The 26,068-nt window shown below is 36.8% G+C and overlaps 1 protein-coding gene and 1 long non-coding RNA gene across 6 annotated transcripts in view; one reads left to right on the forward strand and one right to left on the reverse strand.

The window, feature by feature from the left end:
* LOC138858212 (uncharacterized) lies at window positions 1-25,707 on the reverse strand. 2 transcript variants are annotated; one of them, XR_011397411.1, is made up of 3 exons: window positions 25,352-25,707; window positions 3,468-3,583; window positions 1-360 (listed from the first exon to the last, which is right to left on the reverse strand). It is a non-coding gene; the product is annotated as an uncharacterized lncRNA (long non-coding RNA). The 2 variants fall into 2 exon arrangements; XR_011397410.1 differs by having other exon boundaries at window positions 25,119-25,707.
* GlcT (ceramide glucosyltransferase) overlaps window positions 1-26,068 on the forward strand; it is a 125,413-nt gene that overhangs the window by 17,108 nt on the left and 82,237 nt on the right. The window contains exon 2 of one of the 4 annotated variants that reach the window (XM_070112746.1): window positions 23,361-23,499. The exons of the other annotated variants lie outside the window; for them this stretch is intronic. The gene's annotated coding sequence lies outside the window, so the exon portion shown is untranslated. The remainder of the gene's footprint in view (window positions 1-23,360; window positions 23,500-26,068) is intronic. 4 annotated transcript variants of the gene reach the window in all.

Raw genomic sequence — 26,068 nt, forward strand, 5'->3', positions numbered from 1 at the left:
TACCTAAAAAAAAACACCCTTTACATTAAAGGGTTTATCTAGTAAACTTGAGCCTCCTGCAAGTTTTTCACAAACGAAATTTTTTTTAGCCTCAGTATCAATTAAGAACCTGATGACTTAGTGTGGTACTCTATCTAAGGAAGGCTTGATGGGTGTCCATTAAACAATTTATCTCCTCAACGTACTGTTCTTCATAAGTCTGCTTTTCGGTTCAATATGAAACAGTCTGTTGCTTTTTGGGAATTCGGCCTGTTTATGTAGTTCAATTTATGGGAATGTAGTGACGGGTCAAACCCATTGGAATAAGCTGCGTGGGCCTTGGAGGTGATGCTAATAATGATTTGTTTGAAATATTGGCACCTAGAATTATATATTTAATATTTTCGTGAACATTAAGCTCTTTTGGTGATTTTAGTATTGCAGAATAATTAGTGTTTTTGTAATTCATATTATTGAAGTTTCTCAAATAAATTGTATGATTTTCTTAATGGAAATTTTGAATTTTTAAACAGGAAGTGTAAGCTTCTGGTAGTGTTTGTGATTTTTGGATGATTAACATCTTGGAGAGTTCATCGCCGCTTAACCAAAACGTCAAGTGCCCTATTTCTATAGCTATCTATCATGGCGCATATAGCTTCCTCTGAGTGCACTTGCGCCTTAATTGTATTTATAACTAGAAGACCCCGGCCACGCCTTGCTGTGGCTAAGGTATAATTAAATGATATTGAATAAGCAGTTTAATTTAAAAAAATGTTATTGTTAAAACTAATTTCAGCATTTTTTTCTGTCCATATAGTATATAATTATTTTGTGTGACTTTGAAAATACGAGAAATTTAATTATTTTGTCCGTGTACAATACTGCTGAAATTGGCTGGAAGTTTAGGGCATTTCGTATTTGGTTGCAGTTAGTATATGAAATCTAACTTCTATTCTGAAATCTAACTCATAGTATACATATTTTATTATTATTAAATACTTACATTAAAATGAAATCATCACTAGTATTAATAATATTACTGTCAAAGTCGGTATATTTAATTGTGGGGAGTAATTTTAAAAAATTAGTAAATTAGTGCGATAGAATTTGATTAGAGAACCACATTTCCGAACGAACGATGCTCTTTCAATATAGTCTATGGCTGTGAATGACGATGACATTCGTTATTTTACATTTTTTAAAACATGCAAAATTTAATTATATTTTCAATCTTTCTGAGACATTTTCTTAATATTTTTTCCGTAAGAACCTTCTACAGAGTATTAGAAAACTACAAAAAACAAGTAAGGAAGTGCTAAGTTCGGATGTAACCGAACATTTTATACTCTCGCAAAGTCAAATGGTATACTCGTTTGAGATTTCTTTGTGGATTGGCTGATATTTTCGGTAGAAGGTCAACTATAGGCACTGGGGTCCACATATTTAGTACTTAGGGGCTTGAACAGTTTTGGTTCGATTTAGACAATTTTGACAGTATTACTCACGCAAAGTTTTACCCCGATATAATCATTGTTGCTTGATATGCATAGTGGAAACTGAAAGAATCAGATGTAATTGAAAATGGTGTTATATGGGAAATAGGCGTGGTTGTAGTCCGATTTCGCACTATAACATAGAAATATGAAAAGAACGTTATGCACCGAATTTGGTTGAAATCGGTTAAGCAGAACCCAAGATATGAGTTTTCACCTAAAAGTGGGCTGTGCCACGCCCACTGTCTAATTTTGATCGCGGTTTCTATAAAGTCATCTCATACCATCCCAAATTTAATGTCTCTGGCGTGTTTAGTGCTTGATTTATCGCGCTTTTAGTAGTTTTTAACAGTACCGTTATATGGGGAGTGGGCGGAGTTACCACCCGATTTCAACTATTTTCACACCGTCAATAGAAGTGCTAAAAAAATTTGCTTCCAGTGAATTTTGTTATTATAGCATTAGCGTTTTAGGAGATATGCACATTAAACCTATTAGAGGCGGGACCACACCCACTTTAAAAAAAAAAATTTTAACTGCAGATGCTTCTCCTTAATGTGATCCTGTGTACCAAATAACAGTCATGTATCTTATTGCGGAGCTTAGTTATGGCGATTTATTTGTTTTTGATTAATGGCGTTTTGTGGGCGTGGCAGTGGTCCGATTACGCCCATCTGCAATACCAACCGTCTCACGGTACCAAGAAACATGTCTACCAAGTTTCATAAAGATATCTCAATTTTTACTCAAGTTACAGCTTGCACGCACGGACAGACAGTCACCCGGATTTCAACTCGTCTCTTCATCCTGATCATTTATATATATATAACCCTATATCTAACTCGATTAGTTTTAGGTTATACAAACAACCGTTAGGTGAACAAAACTATTATACTCTGTAGCAACAGGTTGCGAAAGTATAAAAAACAGCCAAATCGGTCTAGCCGTTCTCAAGTTATGGCGTGCCAACGGGAAACCGGTTTCATTTTTATACTCTCGCAACCTGTTGCTACAGAGTATAATAGTTTTGTTCACCTAACGGTTGTTTGTATCACCTAAAACTAATCGAGGTAGATATAGGGTTATATACATAAAATTTTATCTCTGAGATGGTATAAGATGACCTTATAAGAACCGCGTTCAAAATTAGATAGTGGGCGTGGCACAGCCCAATTTTAGGTGAAAACCCATATCTTGAGATCTGCTCAACCGATTTCAACCAAATTCGGTGCATAACGTTCTTCTCATGTTTCTATGTCATAGTGCGAAAATGGGCGAAATCGGACTACAACCACGCTTACTTCCCATGTAACACCATTTTCAATTCCATCTGATTCTTTCACTTTCCACTATGCAAATCAGGTAACAATGATTATATCGGGGTAAAACTTTGCGTGAATAATGCAATTAAAGTATGCCACCTTGCGGCCAAAAATTGTCTAAATCGAACCAAAACTGTTCAAGCCTCTAAGTACTAAATATGTGGGCCCAGTGCCTATAGTTGACCTTCCACCGAAAATATCAGTCAATCCACAAAGAAATCTCAAACGAGTATACCATTTGACTTTGCGAGAGTATAAAATGTTTGGTTACATCCGAACTTAGCCCTTCCTTACTTGTTATATATGTATATAGATAAGCGATGGTATGGTGATTTATTCTAGCATAGAATTGGGCTGTGCTCGAATTTTACTGGCTTATGTTTGTTAATTCATACTCCAGGGTTCTAAGATCCCGCTTGTCTGCAAGAGACAAGTTTTAATTTTCTCCCAGTCATCACTGAAAACATTATAAGATATAAACGCAGTGTCAGCTGGTCCTCTGATTTTGTTTCTAATGTGCTGTATGGTGGATGGATGGTAAAAATTGTTTTACAAAATTTTTTATTTGAAATAATTTTTGTCTTTTTTCAGTATATTGATATTTTATACGTTATTTATATTTTACTTAACAAAATTAATGAAATGTTGTTGTCATATACTTTTTTGGACTTACAAATAGATGAGGAACAGCATTTGGACGTTTCCGCTTGGTCCTTTTAGAGGTTTTAGACTCCTACTTGTAGTGCTGAGGTTAGTCTCGGTTTTTTTCTTACCAGTTACCGGTCGCAGCTGCGAATAGAATACAATAATACAGTTTCAATGCTTTACATTGCTGAATTTACAATTTGGGTTTACTGCTGATATATGTGATTTATTTAATTTGTCGCGATCACGACAAACTCGACTTCTCTTAGCCCCCATATACCTAATAGAAAGATTTTCGAACTTCCGGTTAACATTATATCGCATATATCGGCCAATTTGTGAGTTATCTTAGTAAAATTGTGGGACATGTTTTTCTAATAACGAAAACTTCCCCTAGCCTTAAGTAATACCCGGATTTTTAACCATCCGGTTGACTTTACTCCTTATATATTGGTGATGGTATGTGAGGTACTTGAATGAAACTCAGAGAGTATTTTCTCAGTTAGCAATATGTATTAACGCCAAAAGTAGATCAAATCGGGCCAATACTACCCCTATATCCATATGTACATAAAATGATTTCTGTTATTTTTACAAAAATCCCGAATATGTCGGTCACTGTATGAATTATTTATTTATAAAATTGCTTGAAAATATGTTCTCGAGTATACCTAAAAAATGTCAAAAGTTAATGCGTGCTTAGACCTTCCTCTGGCCTCAATATACCCTGTATAGTAATATCCAACTTTTCAGCTCACCATAAACAGTTTAGGTTGGTCCAAATATGTGATACTTTAATGAAGTTAAGTGGACAAGTTTCTTTAAAAATTATATTAATGGGTTTGCGCTAAATACGTAAGGATTTGGTATAAACCTCATATCCCTAATTTAATGAATAAGTCTGGTTGACGTTCCACATCATCTTTGATTGAGTTTATCTCACATATATTCTATTTGAAGATGATTTTAATGTAATTTTAGCTGGTGCGAATAAAACTAAGTGAGTCTCTGACCCATTCAAGATTTCGTCGAATAATGAATATTGAATTCTTTCACAATATTTTTATACTCTCGCAACATGTTGCTACAGAATATAATAGCTTTGTTCACTCAACGGTTGTTTGTATCACCTAAAACTAATTGAGTTAGATATAGGGTTATATATACAGTGTCGGACAAAACTTAAGCACGAAGTTCACCTTGTAAACATTTAGTTAAAAACAAAATGTAAAAGTTTTGCCAAACTTACTTTTTTAAGAATATAATAGGATTCTATGTTAAAAACAAAAATTTATCTAACTAAATTTCTTTTTATTACAAATAAGATTTTGACATACAAAAATTTCGCATAATATGTATATTTTCTGCGACAAAACTAAAGCACTAAACTATATTTACTTATTAATTGACCTTAATTTCAACAAGACCCGTTAAAATTCTAATTGTAGTTAGAAACCGTTTTTTGAAGAGCGTGTTGGAATAATTTTAATAAAATTAGATTTGTCATTTGTGATCACCGATGTTGCTTGGTAATAAAAAAAAATTGTAAATGGCGAGTAGTAAGTATTCAGTACTATTTAGTTACTAATATTTCGAAAATTTTCACAATTAATCACAGCATTGTCTCAAGAATTATAAGTCATTTTCGTTCTTCGGGCTCTCTAACCATATTTCATGGAGGTGGTAGACCACGTAAAAATACTAGCCGTGAGGATATGGCCATAGTGCGCTTCATAAAAAGAGATCGCATATATCAGCTAGATCTATCCAGAGCGAATCGGGATTGAAGATTTCGTGCAGGTCCATCCAGCGACGATCTGTAGAAAATAACTTCATAACATGCAGAAGTGTCAAAAAGCCATACATCTCGCATAAAAAACGAAAAGCGCGGCTCGAATTTGCAAAACCTCACGATAACTGGAGTATTACAAAATGGAGGAGTGTACTTTTTTCTGATGAGTCTAATGTTAAAGGAACTGATGAATTAAAGGTGGTACGAAAACCAAAAGGCCAACGTTTGAATCCGCGTTATTCACATGGTACTGTGTAACATGGAGGAGGTAACGTAATGTTCTGGGGATGTTTCTCAGGCCATTGAGTAGGTCCCATCCATCAAATTAATGGCATAAGGAATTGTTTTATGTACAAAAACATCCTTCTAAACGTTATGTTTCCTCATGCTGAAGAGAAAATGTCGTTAAAATGGAAGCAATAAGCAATCACCTGATCTCAATCCCATATAGAATCTATGGGAAATGGTATATCGGAAGATTCAGCTTGAAAATTGGACTGAAAACAAGGACTCTCTTTACCTAAGTCTAACGGGAATAAAAAAACATTTCTGAAGACATTTTAAATTCAATTAATTGAATCTATACCACGAAGATGTAAAGCCGTCATAAAAAACAATGAATGCCACTAAATATTAACAAAAACTACTTGTATTTTTTAACTATATGTAGCTTTAGTTTGTCGTATCTGTTTTATGTATATTGTTAATCTTTAAGTCATATTTAAGTGTAAAGTGAATTAATATGTTAAGTTTTATTTTTTAATACATCAATAAAAATGTATATTTTTGTGAAATAAAATAGAAAATATTAATTTTATAACAGTAAAAAAATTACTTTTAGCTAAATGGTAATATGGTCAATTTCGTGCTTTAGTTTTGTCCGACACTGTATATAAGTGATCAGGATGAAGAGACGAGTTGAAATCCGGATGACTGTCTGTCAGTCCATCTGTGCAAGCTGTAACTTGAGTAAAAATTGAGATATCTTTATGAAACTTGGTACACATGTTTCTTGGTACCGTAAGACGGTTGGTATTGCAGATGGCCGAAATCGGACCACTGCCACGCCCAAAAATACCATTAATCAAAAAGAAATTAATTGCCATAACTAAGCTCCACAATAAGATACAAGACCGTTATTTGATACAGAGGATCCCATTAGAAAGAGGCATATGCAGTGGTCCCGCCCCCTAATAGTTTTAATGTGAATATCTCCTAAACTGCTAAAGCTATAATAACAAAATTCACTGAGAACACATCGTTTTAGCACGACAGTGTGAAAATGGGTGATATATAACGGTACTATTAAACTAAAGCGCGATAAATCAAGCAGTAAACACGCCATAGACATTAAATTTCATCTCTCGGATGGTATGACTTAATAGGAACCGCGTTAAATCCGACAGTAGGCGTGAAAACCCATATCTTGGGATCTGCTTAACGGATTTTAACCACATTCGGTACATAACATTCTACTCATATTTCTATGTTATGGTGCGAAAATGGGCGAAACCAGATTACAAGCACGCCTATTTCCCATTAACACTATTTTAAAATCCATCTGATTCTTTAATTTTCCACTATGCAAATCAAACAACAATGATTGTATCGGAATAAAACTTTGCTTGAATAATGCGTTTAAAGTATGCCACCTTGTGACCAAAAATTGTCTAAATCGAAACAAAACTGTTCAATCCCCTAGGTACTGAATAAGTGGACCCCAGTGCCTATAGTTGACTTTTTACCGAAAATATCGGTCAATGTGTAAGATATATAATTGAAATTAATATACTAAAATAAATAAATGAATCTCTCGATAATAGTATGTTTGTGTCAAAAATGGGTTGAATTGGATCAATACTTCCTTTAATATAAAACTTTGCCAACACCTAAAGTAATTTCCCGGGCTTTTATTCTTGTAAGTTACGAGAGTATAAAATATTCGGTTACACCCGAACTTAGTCCTTCCTTACTTGTTTATGTTTAAAAAAATTTTTTTAATGTTACAAACCGTTATTATCAGGGGTGTTGTGGAATCCAAGACAGATTTGCGTAGTTGTCAGAATTGCAAACCAATTCTGATTTTGAATGGTGTCACAGAATCTGATTGGATTTGCGTCTTTTCGAACATATGCAAAACCAACATTCGAATCAGCTGTTTACTAATGTGACAAAATTTGCAAATGAATAAATTAGGAAGCGTTTTATAAATTTGAAGTGCTGAATGAAGTCAACTAAAGTTTACAATGAGTTCCGCTATTTTAGCTTTTATTTTATTTGAAGAAAAAAAGCAACGAAAAAAATAAAAGGAATATATTACAGGAGCACAGTAATCCACTTTATGCACCATGGGAGTCGCATGTACATTTACTGGTATGTTTGTATACATGCTTACTTTAAAAATTTATATCACATTATCGACTGAATAAAGACGCATTTGGGTGTTAAATTACGTTTTGTAAATTCTCTTAAAATCTCTTGATTTTTTCCATAAACTCGATAATTATGCCATTTTAAGTTTTATTCTTATGTTTTTCACTATAGAAATAACGATAAATTAAATTGTAACAATAATATAAAATATTTTCTTAACTTACATTCCAAATCTGTCAGCAAAAATCCTCTTGCTTTGATTCTAATAACAAAACCGATAAAATTGGTTTCCGTGACACCCAAAACCGATACAATTTCTGTTTCGAACGTCAAACCAATAATATCTGAATTCATGACACTTACTACATTTTTTTTATCGGTTTCAATTTTGATTCCGACAACTATCAGATTCTACAAAACCCCTGTATATGTTATATTGACACTCAAGGAAAAATCAACAGAATCAGCCTAGCTCCCGAATGGTGCAGAAAAAAGTGATATCAAGTATATTAAACACTCTACTTACAATTTGAGGTACATAATTACTAAAATTATAAAGGGTATTTTTTTTTTTAGAGGTATAGAACTTTAAATTGCAATAAAACAACGATGAATTATTCGATTGACATGAATTTTATTTATCCGAAAGATTATCTTGTGCCATTACATTTCAAATATGATTTCTGGCATATGACCGCCACGGCTGACTTGGATGTAGTCCAATCTGGACATCCAATTTTCGATGACTTTTTCCAACATTTGTGGCCGTATATCGGCAATAACACGGCGAATGTTGTCTTCCAAATGGTTAAGCGTTTATGGCTTATGCGCATAGACCAATGACTTTACATAACCCCACAGAAAGTAGTCTAGCGGTGTTAAATCACAAGATCTTGGAGACCAGTTCACAGGTCCAAAACGTGAAATTAGGCGGTCACCAAACGTGTCTTTCAATAAATCGATTGTGGCACGAGCTGTGTGACATGTTGCGCCATCTTGTTGGTACCACAGCTCCTGGACATCATGGTTAGTAATCATGGCTCTATACCGATCTCCATTGACTGTAACGTTCTGGCCATCATCGTTTTAGAAGAAGTACGGACCAATGATTCCACCAGCCCATAAAGCGCACCAAACAGTCAGTTTTTCTGGATGTAACGGTGTTCCGACATACACTTGAGGATAAGCTTCACTCCAAATGCGGCAGTTTTGTTTGTTGACGTAGCCATTCAACCAGAAGTGCGCTTCATCGCATCATACGATAGTGCGCGATACGTATTCCGCACAAAACCATTATTTTTGAAATAAAATTGCACTATTTGCAAGCGTTGTTTAGGCGTGAGTCTATTCATGATGAATTGCCAAACCAAACTGAGAATAAATCACTTGACAGCTGTTAAATCGGTAGCCATATTGAACAGTAATGCCAACTTAAAGCTCTATACCTCGAAAAAAACACCCGTTATTATCTCTCGATGGCTGCTACTAGTTCGGATGGTTTCCACTTTCGTTGCAACTGATATTGTTGGATGACTCCCAGTTTTGTTAAGACGCCCGCAGTGGCTTGGAGTGCAATGCCTAAGAAAACACTGTATTTTACAATCCTTTAAAAGGAATTTAAGCACTGTCCTTTTAAATGATTTTTTTTTCGCTATTCTTTAGAAAGCTTTTTAGTATGTGAGTCCGAATGCACGACCATGATCGTAAGTATATTTTTGCGTGGCCCCACGTTGGGCGCCAATTAATTAAACAAGTTTTATTTAACTTATTTATTTTATTTCACTTGCTATGCTGGGTGAGTTACTGCGACTATATAAAAGATTTGGTTTTTGCAGCGACTACATGCAAAAGCCCCTATACACTAAACACGTGTAGCCACGTGACTCCAAAACCCTTTGATGTAATTTGACTCCAGGTATCATTAATAAGCATGAAGTATTGTCAGCAATTTGGTGGGAATGAAGTATCCAACGGATTTGCAATCGGATATGCTAACTTGTTGACGAATATTGAGAATTTTCGGACATTCATCGATTTCGCGATTGCTGGTGTTAACTTATGTATATATAAGTTAAACTGCAATGGCCACCCACGCATTTTATCTGCCCTTTGATACATTTATAGTATCATGAGCATCACTAACACTTGCAGTACAAGAGTGTGTTGATTGCTGGGAGAGCGTGGAGAGTGGAGTAGAGTTTACAGTGGTAATGCTAATAGCTGAATGAAGATCTACAACGTGGGGCCTGGGAAGTAACGTTATAATAAATTCTGACGTTTATATCCCTTACGTAGAAATATCGTGTAACAATTTATAAATTATACTGGATGCTGCAAGTCCTAAACGAAGACACACTCTTGAGCTTTTGTGACATTGGAAGAAGAATAAGAAGCGTTTCCAAGTGCGCAAGAAATCACCACGTGTTTAAAGTGAATCATCGAAGTAACAAAAAAAGTTAAAACAACGGGAACTCAATTAAATTTTATGGTACATCAATTGGTAACTGAAAAGTAACTAAAGTTACGGTAACGGTTATTTATAAGCCACATTCATATTGAATTTAATATTAAAATAGCAATAAATAAAACAACGGAACCTAAATTTGTAAGTAATTTGCTCAGTATATTTAGAGAATCGGAAAACCTACTTGGATATACCTATATTTAAATTCTTCTTTGAATATATTTTTTTTTACATTTTCTTTACTAAAAGTGATACGCATTCGGTTGTATGAAAAAACTTATTATTTTAAAACCACGTGTTATACTTTAAGTTGATGTGTGACTCTCAATTAGTTTGCCTTTTTGATACACTAGCTTTAAAAGACAAAAACGAAATAAGTATGAATATTAACAAACTGACGGCCATTGTTACGGCAGCGATATCTGCCGCATAAAAACGCAAAAAGAAGATTTTGATAAAAGATGAAATGACCAAAACGTTTACTACTCCACTGACTGGAAACGTACAACCCTTTGAGAAGGTTTGACGGTAAACAAAAGCGTTATTTCTCATGGAGACAAGCGGCGCACACGGCCTATAAATTATACGAGAGGTATGATGGAAGTGCAAAACATTACCAAGCGGTCGCTATAATTAGAAACAAAATTAGAGGTCCTGCAGACGCTGTTCTAGCTTCTTTTAATACCGTGTTAAATTTCAAGGCTATAATAGCAAGGCTTGATTTTACGTATGCAGACCGTAAGCAACCAGTTTATTTGATCGAGCAAGAGCTTAGCACTTTAGGACACGGAAGTCTTACTGTTATAGAATTTTATGACAAAGTAGAGCGAAAGCTGACACTGCTTTCTAATAAGACTCTAATGACTTACGAGGGTTACCCAGCGAATTCAATAAACGAAAAATACAGAACGGATGCTTTGCATTATTTAATTTTCTACAATTCCAACTGATTTACCGACTGCTTTGGCACTTGCTCAAGAGCTAGAGGCAAATCATGAACGTTATACTTTCGCAACATATTTTTCGAAACGTTTTAAAGACAATAAGAGGAGTCAACATTCTGAGAGGATGTCTCTTCAAAGAAATTATAGGCACGAGAGACCTGAGCCAATGGATGTAGATCCATCAACGTCTCGCTTCCGTTACTCATCGAACTATGAGCAAAAAAATACGCAGGACGAGACCTTAAAACAAACCAAAGCGAATAATTCTCAAGGGTTTAGGCAAAGAGAATTCTTTTCAAATACCGGTCACCAGGGACAACATGCTAAACGCCAATTTGGGTAGTAGACAAAAAAGGTTTCGACGAGTTAGGCAACAGCAAGAAACGCTTAGTAGTACATTTTCGAAAATTAAATAAAGTTACTATTGATGACAAGTATCCAATACCAAATATAATGTCGATCTTGTCTAACATGGGTCAGTCTCAATATTTTACAACCCTGGATTTGAAATCAGGCTTTCACCAAATTGAACTTGCAGAACGAGATAGGGAGAAAACAGCATTTTCTATAAGCAATGGAAAGTATGAGTTTCGTAGACTGCCATTCGGATTAAATAATGCTCCTAGTATATTGCAGAGGGCTATAGATGACGTGAGGGAAAGAATAGGTACAAGCTGTTATGTTTATTTAGACGACGTTATAATATTTTCACAAACAAAAGAACAACATATTGAAGACGTAAACTGGGTTTTAAAAAGTCTATATAATGCTAACATGAGAGTATCTGTAAAAAAAAAATTTTTTTTAAATGAAACCGAATATCTTGGGTTTATTGTATCAAGAGGGGGCATCAAAACATGTCCAGATAAAGTACATACAATGTTAAACTTCCCAGAGCCCAAAAATTGATTCAATCTAAGATCATTTTTAGGACTAGCAAGCTATTATAGATGTTTGATTAAAGACTTTGCTATCATAGCCAAAACTTTGACCGACAGTCGAGAGAACCGAGTCAGTGCTAATCAGTCAAAAAAAGTAGAAGCAGCAGAAGATGTAATGCTCACTTACCTCGGTTTTAAAAAACCTTTTGATTTGACAGCAGATGCTTCTAATCATGGCTTAGGTGCTGTTTTGTCTCAGGAAGGGAGACCAATTACTATGATATCAAGAGTTTTGAAGAGAAATTAACTTAATTTTGCAACAAACGAGAGGGAGCTTCTGGACATAGTGTGAGCATTAAAAAACCTTAGAACCTACCTCTATGGTGTAAGGTACTTAAACAGTTTTACAGACTACCAACCGCTAACATTGTTTCAAAAACCCAAGAAGAGGCTGAGAATGCATCTAAACGAACTTTTATTATATTTGGAAATAGAACAAGACATGCTATTTCTTTTCGTGACAAAAACATTATTTTAGAGAATATTTAAGATCTTGTCAACACTAACGTAGTGAATGCAATCCATTGCAGCTTGTCTATTCTAGCCTACATCCAACATGATATAGTAAAATTATTTCCAAATACCAAGTTTAAATATTGTAAAAAATTAGTAACTGATAAATTCGATCCAAATGACCAATTTGAAATTATTATTACGGAGCATAATAGTTCTCAGCGCGCTGCACAAGAAAACGTGAAACAAATTTTGAAGGATTATTTTTCCAAAACTGGAAAAAAAAGCAAAAGAAACTGTCGAAAACTGCAAAATCTGTTCAAAGTCAAAATATAATAGGCATCATCAAAAGCACAAGATAGCTTAAACGCCAATTCCACCGTGTATAATAGAAATCCTTCACATCGATATATTTTCTACAGATTCCAAATATTTTTTACTTGTTTGGACAAGTTTTCCAAATTTGCAGTTGTGCAAATTATAGCATCTAAATCAATTGTGGATATAAAACCTCAACTTATACAACTTTTGAATATATTTCCTAATGCTAAAATCATTTATTGCGATAATGAGAAGTCATTAAATTCCCATACAGTCAAATATCTTTTTACTAACACTTTCGGCATCGAAGTTGTTAATGCTCCACCACTCCACAGCGCATCTAATGGACAGGTAGAACGCTTCCATAGTACATTGGTAGAGATTGCCAGATGCATAAAGTTGCAAAGGAGCATTGATGACACTCGGGATTTAATTTTATTGTCAACTATAGAATACAATAAAATAATAAACTCTGTAACTAATAAAAGACCATTAGACATATTTCGAAACACAACCGAAACTTCGAATATAAGTAACGATATATCGTCACGTTTGAGACACGAACAACAATTAGAGCTAACTACTCACAACAAAGACAGAATAAATCGCACATTTACGGCTGGTGACAAAGTCTTGGTGAAGAGAAACCCCAGACTTGGCAATAAATTAACCCCCCTTTACGAAGAACAAATAATAGAAAAAGATTTGGGAACTACAGTTCTTATTAAAGGGAGTGTGGTCCATAAAGACAATTTGAAGTAAATTAAATTTTTATACAACATAATGCTTTCAAGTGAATTTAAATATTAAAGTGTGCTACACCAATTGATTAAATGGTTTTCTCTGATCTGTATTTATACTTAAAATTTCAGCTGATTGTAAACTGAGCTTTTCACAAAAATGTACTTTATGTAAGCAACATTTTGTATTTGTATTAAATAAGTTTGGTAAACATTTTGTATTCTACGATTAGTTTTAAGAAATAATTTAAGAATGTATTTGAAAATATTTAAACTAGTATGTAAGACAAATTGTACGAACCTCTGCCGCTTGCTCCAGAAGGAATCAATAATTTTAACTTATTGCCATTAAGAGATCTGACGAGATGATGTAAACAATTATGTTGACCACCATTAGTTTATCGCTCTACGCTGTATTTTATTAACCGCATTGATCTGCTACTCTTGTAACAACATTGGAAATAAAGACACCTGATATTTAGGAACGAGGACGTTCCTCATTAAGAAGGAGAGGTGGCAATGGCCACCCACGCATTTTATCTGTCCTCTGATATAGTTATAGTATCATGAGCATCACTAACACTTGTAGTGCAATTCATTATTAGATATATAAATATAATATATTTATCATTGCTTAACAATCATAAAAACAATTTGACGGATTTTACTACCTTTTATAATTGGGGTATACTTGTTGCAAACCCCTACTGTTGTTGTTGTTGTTGTTATAACGATTATCTAATCCCCGTTAGGGTGATAAATTCTAGATTCGTTGTCGTCGAGGTCATCTAACGGAAGGCCCAGGAAACGAGCTGTTTCGACGGGGTCGGACCATAGGGAAAGGGGTGTTAGATGAGTGGGGTTTGTAGGGCATGCAAAGAGGTGGTTAGTGTCATGCGGAGACTCATTGCATGCAGGACATGTGTTTAGTATGTCGGGGTCTATTCTGGATAGGTAGGAGTTTAACCTGCTACAGTATCCAGAACGAAGTTGCGCGAGGGTCACTCTAGATTCGCGAGGCAACTCGAGCTCTGTGTCTGCAATGGGTGGTGGTTTGACTCGTATTACGCCATTCACTGAAAGGGAGTCGGTGAAGGTGTTAATGGCTCCACTGTGAATGGCGGTCAGTGCTTGTCTGAAGTTAGTTGCGTCCGAAGTCTGGTCGACGTGCTGTCTGATGTCGTCGACGTAGTCAAGGAAGGACCTCTTGATGTTCCTAGGAGGCTGTCCCGCTGCAAGCAGGCGTCTGCAGGGGTGGTTTCTGCGAAAACATCCCAGCAGAAACTGCTTGGAGAGGAGCTCATTATGTTCCTTAACCGGAAGCATACGGGCCTCACTGTGTAGGTGTTCGATTGGGGACATCAAGAGGCACCCCGTGATAGTCCGGAGTGCAGTGTTCTGACAAGTCTGGAGCTTCTTATTCTGCGTGTCACTACATCCAGGCGACCATATTGCGGCTGCATAATTGAGGACCGGCCGGCCGATTGCCTTGTAAGTTGCCAACAACGTTTCTTTGTCCTTTCCCCATGAGCTGCCGGCAAGCGACTTGAGGATTTTGTTGCGGCTCTGTACTTTGGCAGTTATCGCGGTCGTGTGAGGAGTGAAAGAGCACAGACTGTCCAAAGTGACGCCTAAAATTTTAGGGTTATTTACTGTCGGAATTTTTGTGCCATCGACTGAAATGTTCAGGTCCAGTCTGTACTCTTTCGTCCAATTGGTGAAGATGGTCGCTGTGGATTTAGTGGGGGAGAGTGTTAAGTTCCTTGCAGAAAAGAAGCGAGAAAGATCGGAGAGGTAGCCGTTTACTTTTGAACACATGCCATCGATTCCATTGCCCGACGTCAATATCGTACAGTCATCTGCGTACGAGGTCATTGAAATTCCCGCTGGTGGCTGGGGGAGTTTCGAGATGTAAAAATTAAACAGTAGCGGGGAGAGGACACCGCCCTGCGGAACCCCCTGTTTAATTTTCCTGAGTTTGGAGTTTTGACCTCGAAATAGTACGGATGAGTGTCGACCGCTCAGGTAGTTCATGGTCCACCGCTTCAACCCTGGAGGGAGCGTTGATTGTTCCAGGTCCTCAAGTAGCGTTGCGTGATTGACTGTGTCAAAAGCTTTTGACAAGTCCAACGCTACGAGGATCGTCCTCTCGCAGGGTGGCTTCTGGTTCAGGCCATGAACTATCTGGGCGTTTATGACGCTAAGTGCTGTGGTGGTACTGTGCACTTTACGAAAACCATGCTGATGGTCTGCTAGGCTCAGGTGGTGGGTGAATGACGGGAGTAACAAGGCCTCAAGTGTCTTCACTACTGGGGAAAGGAGAGTTATCGGGCGATAAGACTCCCCTTTGTTGGCGGGTTTCCCAGGTTTCAGTAGTGGGACCACTCTTCCGACTTTCCACACATCGGGTATTTGAAGAGTGGATATCGACAGGTTGAGGACCTTGGTGAGGTAGTTTACTCCCGTTGGGCCTAGATGTTTTAACATCAGCATGTTTATTCCGTCAGGGCCGATGGATTTGGACGATTTCGCCTTTTTGATGACATTCTGAACCTCCTCATCGGTGAAAGTAAGTGGTGCGCAGTCTTTTGGCATTTTGCGCAACCGTCGGGTAACACATCGTTTGGCCTTGTCGGTCGAAGGGTGCAGTATAAACTGCCGGCTAAAGTAGCTCGCGCACTTCTTCGGGTCCGAGGAGGCATGGCCATCGAATTGGATTTCAACCCGATCGTCATGTTTCCTCGGATTTGACAGGGCCTTGACAGTAGTCCAAAGCTTACTCACACCGGTGGAGAGGTTGCAGGACTTCAGGTGCTCTATCCATTTTGTCCGCTTATGATGGTTTACCATTTGCCGAATCTCCAAATTGAGATCCCTTATTCGGGGATCACAGGGATCGGCATGGCGTAAGGTGTCGCGCTCATTTGCTAATACAGCTGCTTCGGCTGGGAAATTAGGGCGGAGTTCCGCTATTCTTCCAGCCGGTATGAAGCGAGCTGTAGCAGCAGCGATCACCTTGCGGAATTGACGCTCGCCAACGATGACGTCCGTAGGAATGGATAGTGCGTTGAAGGTGCTCTCAGTAAATTCTGTGAAGCCGACCCAGTTAGCTTTGTTAAAGTTAACATAGGTGCGGTTATCCACAGAAATAAAGTCAGGAGGTTTCTCGATCGAGATAATTATGGGCAGATGGTCTGATGCAAGAGTTAGCATAGGTCGCCAGGTTATACTATTTATCAGACCACCGCTAGCGATGGTAATATCTGGCGAGCTATTACAGGTGCCCATAATTCTGGTGGGGGCTTCGTCATTCATTGTGCAGAATGTCGAATCGTCTATCTGTTCCGCCAGCTCCATCCCCCTACGATCGTTTGACAGGCAGGAATGCCAAAGATCGTGATGCGCGTTAAAGTCGCCTAGCACCAGACGGTTTTCACCACGAAGTAGCGCATCTATATTCGGGTGATATCCTGTTGGGCAACATGTAACTGGGGGGATGTATATATTAAATATTTCGAGCTCGACATCGCCTGGCCGGACAGCTATTCCCTGACATTCTAGGGTAGTGTCCCTGCGGTCGATGTCAACATCGATTAGACGATATTGCACGGTGTTGTGCAATATGAAGGCTAGGCCTCCACCATTATCTCGCTCGCGATCCTTACGTAAAACGTTGAAACCTGCACAACTCAGAAGATCTGAGCGGCTGTTTAACTTGGTTTCTTGGACCGCAGCTATCGTTACGCGCTCCCGGCTCATAAATGCAACTATCTCCTCGATCTTGCTCTGGAGTCCGTTGCAGTTGAATTGTAAGAGTCGCGTTTGTCGCGGGTGTCCAGTCGTGATCCTAGGGGTGAGTGGGGTGCGTGTAGGTGGTGGTTGTTGCAGCTGTGCTATCCGCATGGGCGGTTGTCGCACTATGGTGTTGGTTGGCGACGCCACTGTTTGTGATTGCGGGGGCAGACTCCCACAGCATGGGGCAACATACGACGCACTCCACTCTCGTGTGGTGCGCAGGCCAGAACACGACAGAAAGTGACACCAGCCAGCACAAGAATTGCACTTGACTGATGTGACATTCCGGCGTATTATGGTCTGACACACGGAACAGACTGTGCGAGGAACCAGGAGTTGCTGTGTGGTTCTCGCACGGGGATTGGAGCTGGATGAAGGTGGGGGGGGGGAAGGTTGGTCAGATTGGGAGTTGTGCTGTCTTTGTGAGCTCCTTAGGACCGTGGAGGTCCCATTTTGGCCACTCGACTGGAGTGGCAGCGCAGTGCGCGAACATGGTGCAGGTTGCACGGCCGTTGAGGCATATGTCGCATTATTGCGTTGACAGCATGGGGCCACGTAACTCGTGGTCCACTCCCTGTGTGTCTTAAGGCCCGAGCAGGTCTTAAGATGGCTCCATCCATTGCATGTATTGCACCTAACCGAGGTGGAATTTGGATGGAGCCTTTTTGCGCATACGCAGCAGTAGAATACCTCGGGGCCCGGGTTGGACTCAATGCCAGCACGGGTCAAGAGGATATGGAGCAACCCTGCTGCTAGGCGTTGCTCCAGTGACGACAAACTTAATCTAAAACCTACCGATCCAAACAGGGTTAGATCGTCGAAATAACAGCCCTTGGCCGGATAAAATCCGGGTCAATTCCGGTATCGCAGAACCGGCTGTTGTGGGAATTGGCAAACCCCTACTAGTACAGCATGATGAGATTAGTCACCTCGTCGGCTGTGTTAAGCTGCATCAATCCGGGAAGTGTTTGTCAATGTATATATATATGTATGTTTTAATTCTCAGCAAAATTCGTTTTTTTGTTTACATCTTCACTTCAAAATTTTTCAAACGGTTAATAGCACACAACTGAATTATAACTAGAAGGAAGAGCGGCATTGTCTTTCTTCCATAACAATCCAACATGTATCCCTGATTAATACATTTTGTTGAACTTTCTAAGAATTCTTTGGCTTGTCGAGTTTTACCCGAGTCGGTATTTCGCACACCGAAACTTTCAGTTTAAAAATAATCTTTGAGTATGATTTTTAATGCTTGTTACTGCGAAGCACGAATATGTAAATAATGAGGCTGTCGTATAATTTTGTAATTTAATTTTCCGTGAGCGACCCATCCTATAAGCGTTTTTATAGTTGTGGGCTTGTCTGACTCTTCCTCGAGTGTGTTTTTGGCAATTCCCAGTTAACCGTTGTTTAGGTCTAGTAAAATCACTGATTTGACGTTCGTTACAAACTCCACAGAGCTACCTTTATTTTGACCTCTGTCGTACCAATGTAATGTTAGTGGCACATTTGGCCCCCGTAGACCTGACTTTGCTATACTTTCTTCCAACAGAGTTACCGAAGATATTTCATCGAACATTGGGTAAACAGCAATATTCCCGTAGGGTCCCGATAACGTTTTCGGCAACATCTTAAAAAGCAACATTGGTTAACCCAACAAGCAACTCAATACACGTTCGACCTGTGTACAACCTTCAATGGTGCATACCTTACTGTAACAGCAACTAGATAGACTATGTTGCTTGGTCACGCATTATAAATTTATTACAATCAACGAGTTTGTGTGCTCTCTAGGCAAAAGACCTTTTGTTTCGGCTGTACGACATAATTATACAGAATCTGACGAGTAGCACCATCATTCTGGCAAGTAGCGTTGCACAACTGCGCAGCCGACTCAGTTGGCTTGGTCTGACATTCCAGACAAAACCGACACAAAACGAGTTAACCAATCACCGATATTTTCCACCGTTGGAAATACGACTATGTTCATGTTGACACCCTTCATGCAATTTTCACGAAGGCAACTTCCCAACCAAACTTTCTAATAGCGTGGGACTTATCAAGTGATTATTACATCTGGCGCTCTTGATAAAGGCGACAATGTTACGAACTCTACTTACAAAATCTAGAATTTGATCAAGTTGAGTTTCAGTTATTAAAGGAAAACGTTGAACTTTTTGTAATTGTGGTTTGACGTAACATATAGCTCCGGATGACTAATGTTGAATTCTAATTCTGTGATGACTATAATCACTTCCTCTAAATATATCATGAGGGATGTAACTGCACGTTTAGCAGCGCCTTGTGTGCTTTATGAAGACGCTTAAGATTCTGGTGATTGCTATACTGGAATTCGTTTGTGGTTCTTTATAGTTTGCCAAAAATACTGGTAAATTCTCAGGACTGCCATCACGAAATGATAACGGAAATAAATTTACGACAATATTATATTTTATATTATAGTAGGGCAAAATAATTAATAATTTTTTTTTTGCCTTGATAACGCCTCGACGTTGGATCGACCATTAAAAGTTCTGTCCTATTCGCCAATGAAGTAAAGTAATTCCCTGTTCTTGACCGGCCATTGTTATTTGACTAAAACACGGCGAAAGTCGATAAAGCAAAAATATAAGATTGTGAAATAACGAGAACGCAATTGAAATGCCATTAATCGAAAACCTATAAAATGCCCAAGCACTAAATTAAGATATATAACTGTAATTTGGTACAGAGGATTCTATTAGCACGGGGCACCTGTGGGCTGAATATTGTGATGAAGTGATAAAGGATTATATATTATATCGGTTTTGTTAAAAACTACTAAAAGTACGATAAATCAATAAATGAATGCGCCAGAAACACTAAGTTTCATAACTAGAATGATACAAGAGGGCTTTATAGGAGTCGGTGTCAAAATTGGACGGCGGGCCTGGCATCGCCCACATTTAGGTAAAAACCCTTGACCCATTTAAACCAAATTCGGTACATAAGCCTTGACATTTCTACATTAAAGTGCGAAAATGGGCGTAATCGGACTATAACCACGCCTATTTCACATATAGCACAATATTAAATTCCATATGATTCTTTCACTTTCCAGTACACAAATCAAGCACCAATGATTGTATTCATATAACAAATATGCACAAATAGTACCTTTGAGGTATGTCATCTCGAGTCTTAAAATTATCAAAATCAAACCATAACTGTTCAAGCCCCACATCTCGCCGAAAATATCGGCAATATGCCTAAAATAAGGATTTTCGAACTTCCAGTTGTTTTTATAGTTTAGATAAAAACGGATGAAAACTTGCCTTAGCCTCTATATAACTGATATTCAGGATTTTGAAACGTCGGGCTGACTTTACTCCACATATAAATATAAGTTCACAAGTATACCTGAGCAGTGTCAACAATTAATGTAATCAGCCCTTCCATTTCTCTGCCTCCAATATATCCTATATAATGATTTCCGACTTTCCACCTGACTTTAAACCGTTTAGGTTGCTCAAAATGTGTGATATTATATTGAAATTAAGTGTACACATTTTCTTAAAAATTATAAAATTATATTAATGGTTTGGCGCTGAATATAAATAAAATTGGTCTTGGTCTTAACCTCATATCCCCAATATAGTGAATTCCGATCCTCTGGTTGATGTTTTGCACATCAATTCAATATATTAAATTTAGCCTCCTGTTGAGTTTTTATCACATACATAATGACCAGAAAGTTTCCGGAAATTGTAAAAAAACTAATTTTTTTTTTAATATTCATGAATATTTATTTTATCGCTTTTAAAATATGCTCCTTCTGAAGTGATACACATACGCCACCTCTTTTTCCAATAGTCGAAACATGCCTTGTATTCGCTATCCGGGATCGCCTTTTGTAGCCTTGGGTTTTCGATAGAATAGATTCAACATAAGCCTTTTCTAACATTCTCAACGATTTCGTACACGAAATTTGGTACGAAACACCAGACTTGATGAAAATTCTATGTTCAATATCTTTTTCCATTGTAAAAATCGCAAAACACTCCTGAGGTCCATTGATTTCAACAGCTGCTCCAAACAAATTGGTTGACATATCGCCATCATTTTTGGCATAGTAATTAAGGACAGTGCTACCAACTTAACCAAAAAAAAAGGGCTAAAAAACTTTCAGCGCGGGCAGTTTAAATAACAATTTCCGGAAACTTACTGGTCACAATGTATATCTCAGTTGAAGATGGTTTTAATATAATTTTAGCTGACACGGAATTTAATTGTAATCCATTCACGATTTCGACGAAGAATGAAGTTTAACACTTTCGCTTAAATTTTGTATATAAAGTTTTGCCAAACCCTGAACGTATTTAGCCGGCGAATTGCAAGAGTATAAAATGTTCGGTTACACCCGAACTTAACCTTTCCTTACTTGTTTACTTTAAAAGATTTGCAACATTTGGTTTTGCGCTGTGATTAGATCTAGTTGGTTCATTTTGCCGGACCATTTTTATACCCTGAACAGGGTACACTCAAAACTAAAAGTCGGAGACCCTCTAAAATTTATATACGAGCATGTATATATAAATACTCAGCATGACGAGCTGAGTCGATTTTGCCATATCCGTCTGTCTGTCCGTCCGTCGATATACGCGAACTAGTCCCTCAGATTTTGAGATATCGCTCTGAAATTTCGCAAAAAATATTCTCGGTTGAGTATATTTGGGTTTGTTTGTGTTGTTGTAGTACTTGTGGATTTTTTTTGGATTGCTGTTAATTTTTTAAAAGAACAATATTTAATCATTTTTAACTGATAATTAATTTAAAATTTTTTAAAATTTTTACAATGAAATAAAGAGTGAAATGTATTAGAAAAAGGTGTACATACACTTTCTTTTGACGCTGACAGTAGCTGCCATACGAAGTGAAAATCAAGTTCTTGTATGGAAGCTTCTATATTTGTGAAGGGTATTCTCGCTTCGCTTTCTTATAAGCTGTTTCCGTACAAAGTTCAAATAACATACCGGTTAAACCCTCTAATTTTGCCTATTCTCCTGGAATTTTGCCAAAAAATTAATAAAATGCCCGAAGAAGACAATAATTTGATAAATTGCCTGATTATGTCAGAATGAAATGATCTAAATGGAAATGTAAACAAGAAAAATTAACGTATATGGAGTGAATCAAATCCAGAAATAATCCACGAGACGGAACTTCACCCAGAACGAGTCACTGTGTGGTGCGCAGTTTCATCAAGGTGTATTTTCAGGCCATACCTCTTAGAAGAAAACGGTGCAACAGTAACTGTCAATTGGCACCGTTTATTAAAGATTGAAGTTGAATCAGATTTTTTTACCCAGAACTGCGCCGAAAACGTATCCCTTTTAATAGCGATTGGTTCCAGCAAAATGGAGCAACTGTACATATAGCCAGAATGGTTATTGCGGAGCTCCAACGAAAATTGAAAACAAATTATTATTAAGAAACTCCACTTTCCGCTGTCCCCCAAAGTCACCTGACCTGACTTCACCAGACTTTTTATGGGGTTATGTCAAGCAAGAGGCGTACAAAACAAAACCCAGAAATCTGATAGTTGTCGGTAGGTAATTCCCGACAATTTACTTGTCATTATTCTTCCAACTTCTATTCTACAAGATTTAACTTAGCAAAAGCTAATTTTCAATAACTGGTATACTGTGACTTCAAAACATTTAGCATTGCGATTGGTTGGTCCTAAACAAAAAGTCAAATAAATAAGGCAAAAAATAATAATATAGATAATCCAAAATTGTTTTATGGTTTACTTAACTTCCAATGCAGGATTTCAAAGTTTACTTCCGCGATAGAATATAAATATTTTATGTAATGTTTGCAGAATTTATTTAATCAATTACTGTATTAATTCTAAAAAATGTCCCTATCAGCATCAATTCCGTGTGATTACTTTAAATAATGACGTATGATGTAAATGAATTCGTACTTCATTTAAATTAGTTAAAATCAGACCTTCCCTCATACTTCCTTAAAATTGTTCCAAATATATATCTGCTTTTGAAGAAGCATTGTTTTGAATAAATATTATAAATAAAAATGATGTACATTTACAGAATATAAAGTACTTTAAAAATCCCATAGCTGATCTCCAGGAGGACGTCCGAAAAAAAGTGTCTGGCGCTGAGAAAGACTTTTCTGCTTAAAATTATCTCAAATCCAAAAACCAAATATTATAACTATAGATGAATACAGGTAATGATCAATAGCTGACAAATATATCTAAGATTATTGTGTGAAAATTTCAAGTCGATCGGTCCAGCCGTTTCGAAGAAATTTTCCTCACCGACTCTTACAACAACGTTTCGGGAAAAAGCAGTTAAAATTTTGGATGTCTCTAAAACTATTTGTCGGATCAACTTCTAATATAGATATACAATGTATGGTATCTACATCGTATGTATATTCGATATATACAACTATATACGTATCTATACATATCGCTCACTAACTACAAAAGAGTCACAACTCAAAAATTTTCAAAATAATTTTTTTTCAATATATTAATTCTTAATACACTTATCTGCCTGCCCAGGAAATTTCATTGTCATCACTATCTTATTTAACTGAAAAATCACTCTTAGGTCTACTTTTGTGTTAATTGCGTCGTTTTGTTTGTGCAGTATCAACTAAGAGTACTATTTTTAGCGAAGTTGTGTCTCTTCAGTGAAATGAAATACGTTACTTTTGATTAAATAATTGTAATCATCACACTGTTTTTCGAGGTCTTAACCCAAAAATTCCTCTTCATTTCTCTGTTAAACTAGAAAATCAATAATATTTAAGTAAAGAAGATATTATTCAATATGGACGACAATTTGACTGTAAAATTTCAATAATTTTTACAGGAACTGTTGTTTTTGCTCCTCCTTCTTGGATAAAGTTAATCTCTCAGTTCTGGTGCAAAAACATGACCTTGGTTTTCAACCTTGATTTATCTATAGGACACAACGATTGATATTTTCTTTAAGTTTCACTTGATGTAATGTGCATGTAATTTGTTAAAGTTGTCTGTTGCAAACGGACTTAAAGAATTTAGTTACTTGGTAAGAGAGAAATTATATGCCACTGAATCTCAAAAAATTTAAGAGAATGTGTTTTCCTCGTAAATCTATGTAATAAAAAATATAGCCTAGAGCAAATATTTAACTTTGTTTATATGGCCATAGTAACGACTGTAAGCTTAATTTTAGTCTTCATGTTAACACGAGTACAGCGGGCTTGAAAGCGAAATGTGTTATTAGTTTCTTTAAACGATAGTGTAAACAAGTTAAGAAGCGCTAAGTTCGCGTGTAACCAAACATTCATACTCTTGCAACTTGCAAGGATCTTAGTTATGACATTTAAAAATGATTATTTTAATGGCGTTTTGTGGGAGTGGCAGTGGTCCCTTTCCGCCCATCTGCAATATCAACCTCCCTTGGGTACCAAGGAATATGTGGACCAAGTTTCATCACAATATCTTAATTTTTGCTCAAGTTATCGCGACGAACGGACGAACAGACAGTCACTCGAAATTCAACTCGTTTCGTCATCCTGATAATTTTTTATATATTATATATTATTCCTATTATATTAATGTCGATTAGTTTTAGGTGATACAAACAACCTTAGATGAACAAAAATATTGTACTCTGTAGCAACATGTTGCAAGAGTATAAAAATTAAGAGATCCGTATGTTACTAAAATTCGTTTTAACATTTTGATTAGACCTGTACTGGTATATGGCTCTGTGGTATGAAAGCTAGGTATTCGGATGAAGCCTTTTTCTGTACTTTACTTGATCAAAACTTATCAATTTACTGATACTCACTACTCGTAGGAAAATGCATGGCATAATACTCTTAGTAAAACTACCGAATGGATCACTTTGTAGTTATTTTCTATTGTGTGAAGTTAAACTTAATATCCCGGCTCACTTATAGAAACAGATTAGGCCATTACTTTTAAAATCATTTAGAACAAATTTTGCACTAAATGAACAATTCAGACGCACATGTCACGATTTTAATTCTCATTCTAGCACATTTGGTTTATCAAACTCACTTTTTAACTTTTAAAAACTATCTTCTCTTTTTGAGTAAATTATAATTAAGAGGTTGCAATATTTTGTCAAAGTCGTTCTGCTCTTTGCACATAACTTGCTTCCATGAAGTAGACACGTTCTTTTAACGTTCGTTCAAGTGAAATGCCAAATCTACGATAGCACGTAACATCCAAGTTGAAATATTGTAATCGGATCGAAAATGTCTAACACCGCTATGTCGCTCCGTTTGTTCATAAATCAGGTCTAGTAAAAATAATCTGTATCTGGCGTTATATAAGTGCGATCGGGTTACGCTATATGTCGATAGAACGAGACGATTTCATACTAAAAACTTTCTTAGACAGTTTTGTGATTGATTGACTCAGTATTGTTTGAGCACGTGTCAAAAATACGCACCAGTATACAGAAAATACACAATTTTTAAAAGTTTTTCTTTGATAAAGGCGAAGCGCAAGCTAAGCGGCTAAAAATGTGATACTGATACTGCAAAATTTTAAACAGATTTTTTTCACGTCACGTCGAAGGGAGTGAGAAAGACGTGATACATGAGAAACTCAATATTTTCAATAATAGTTTGTGAAGTACTGATTTCTAACTTTCTTACTCTTCAAAGTAAAAGCTGAATAGTAATACTTAATATAATATTAATAAGATATATGCTTTATTTTCAAATGCACCCAGTAAGCCTTTGTAATCAAACCTTCCGCTGCTATTTG

Source organism: Bactrocera oleae, chromosome X, assembly GCF_042242935.1.
Source record: "Bactrocera oleae isolate idBacOlea1 chromosome X, idBacOlea1, whole genome shotgun sequence".
Taxonomy (NCBI): domain Eukaryota; kingdom Metazoa; phylum Arthropoda; class Insecta; order Diptera; family Tephritidae; genus Bactrocera; species Bactrocera oleae.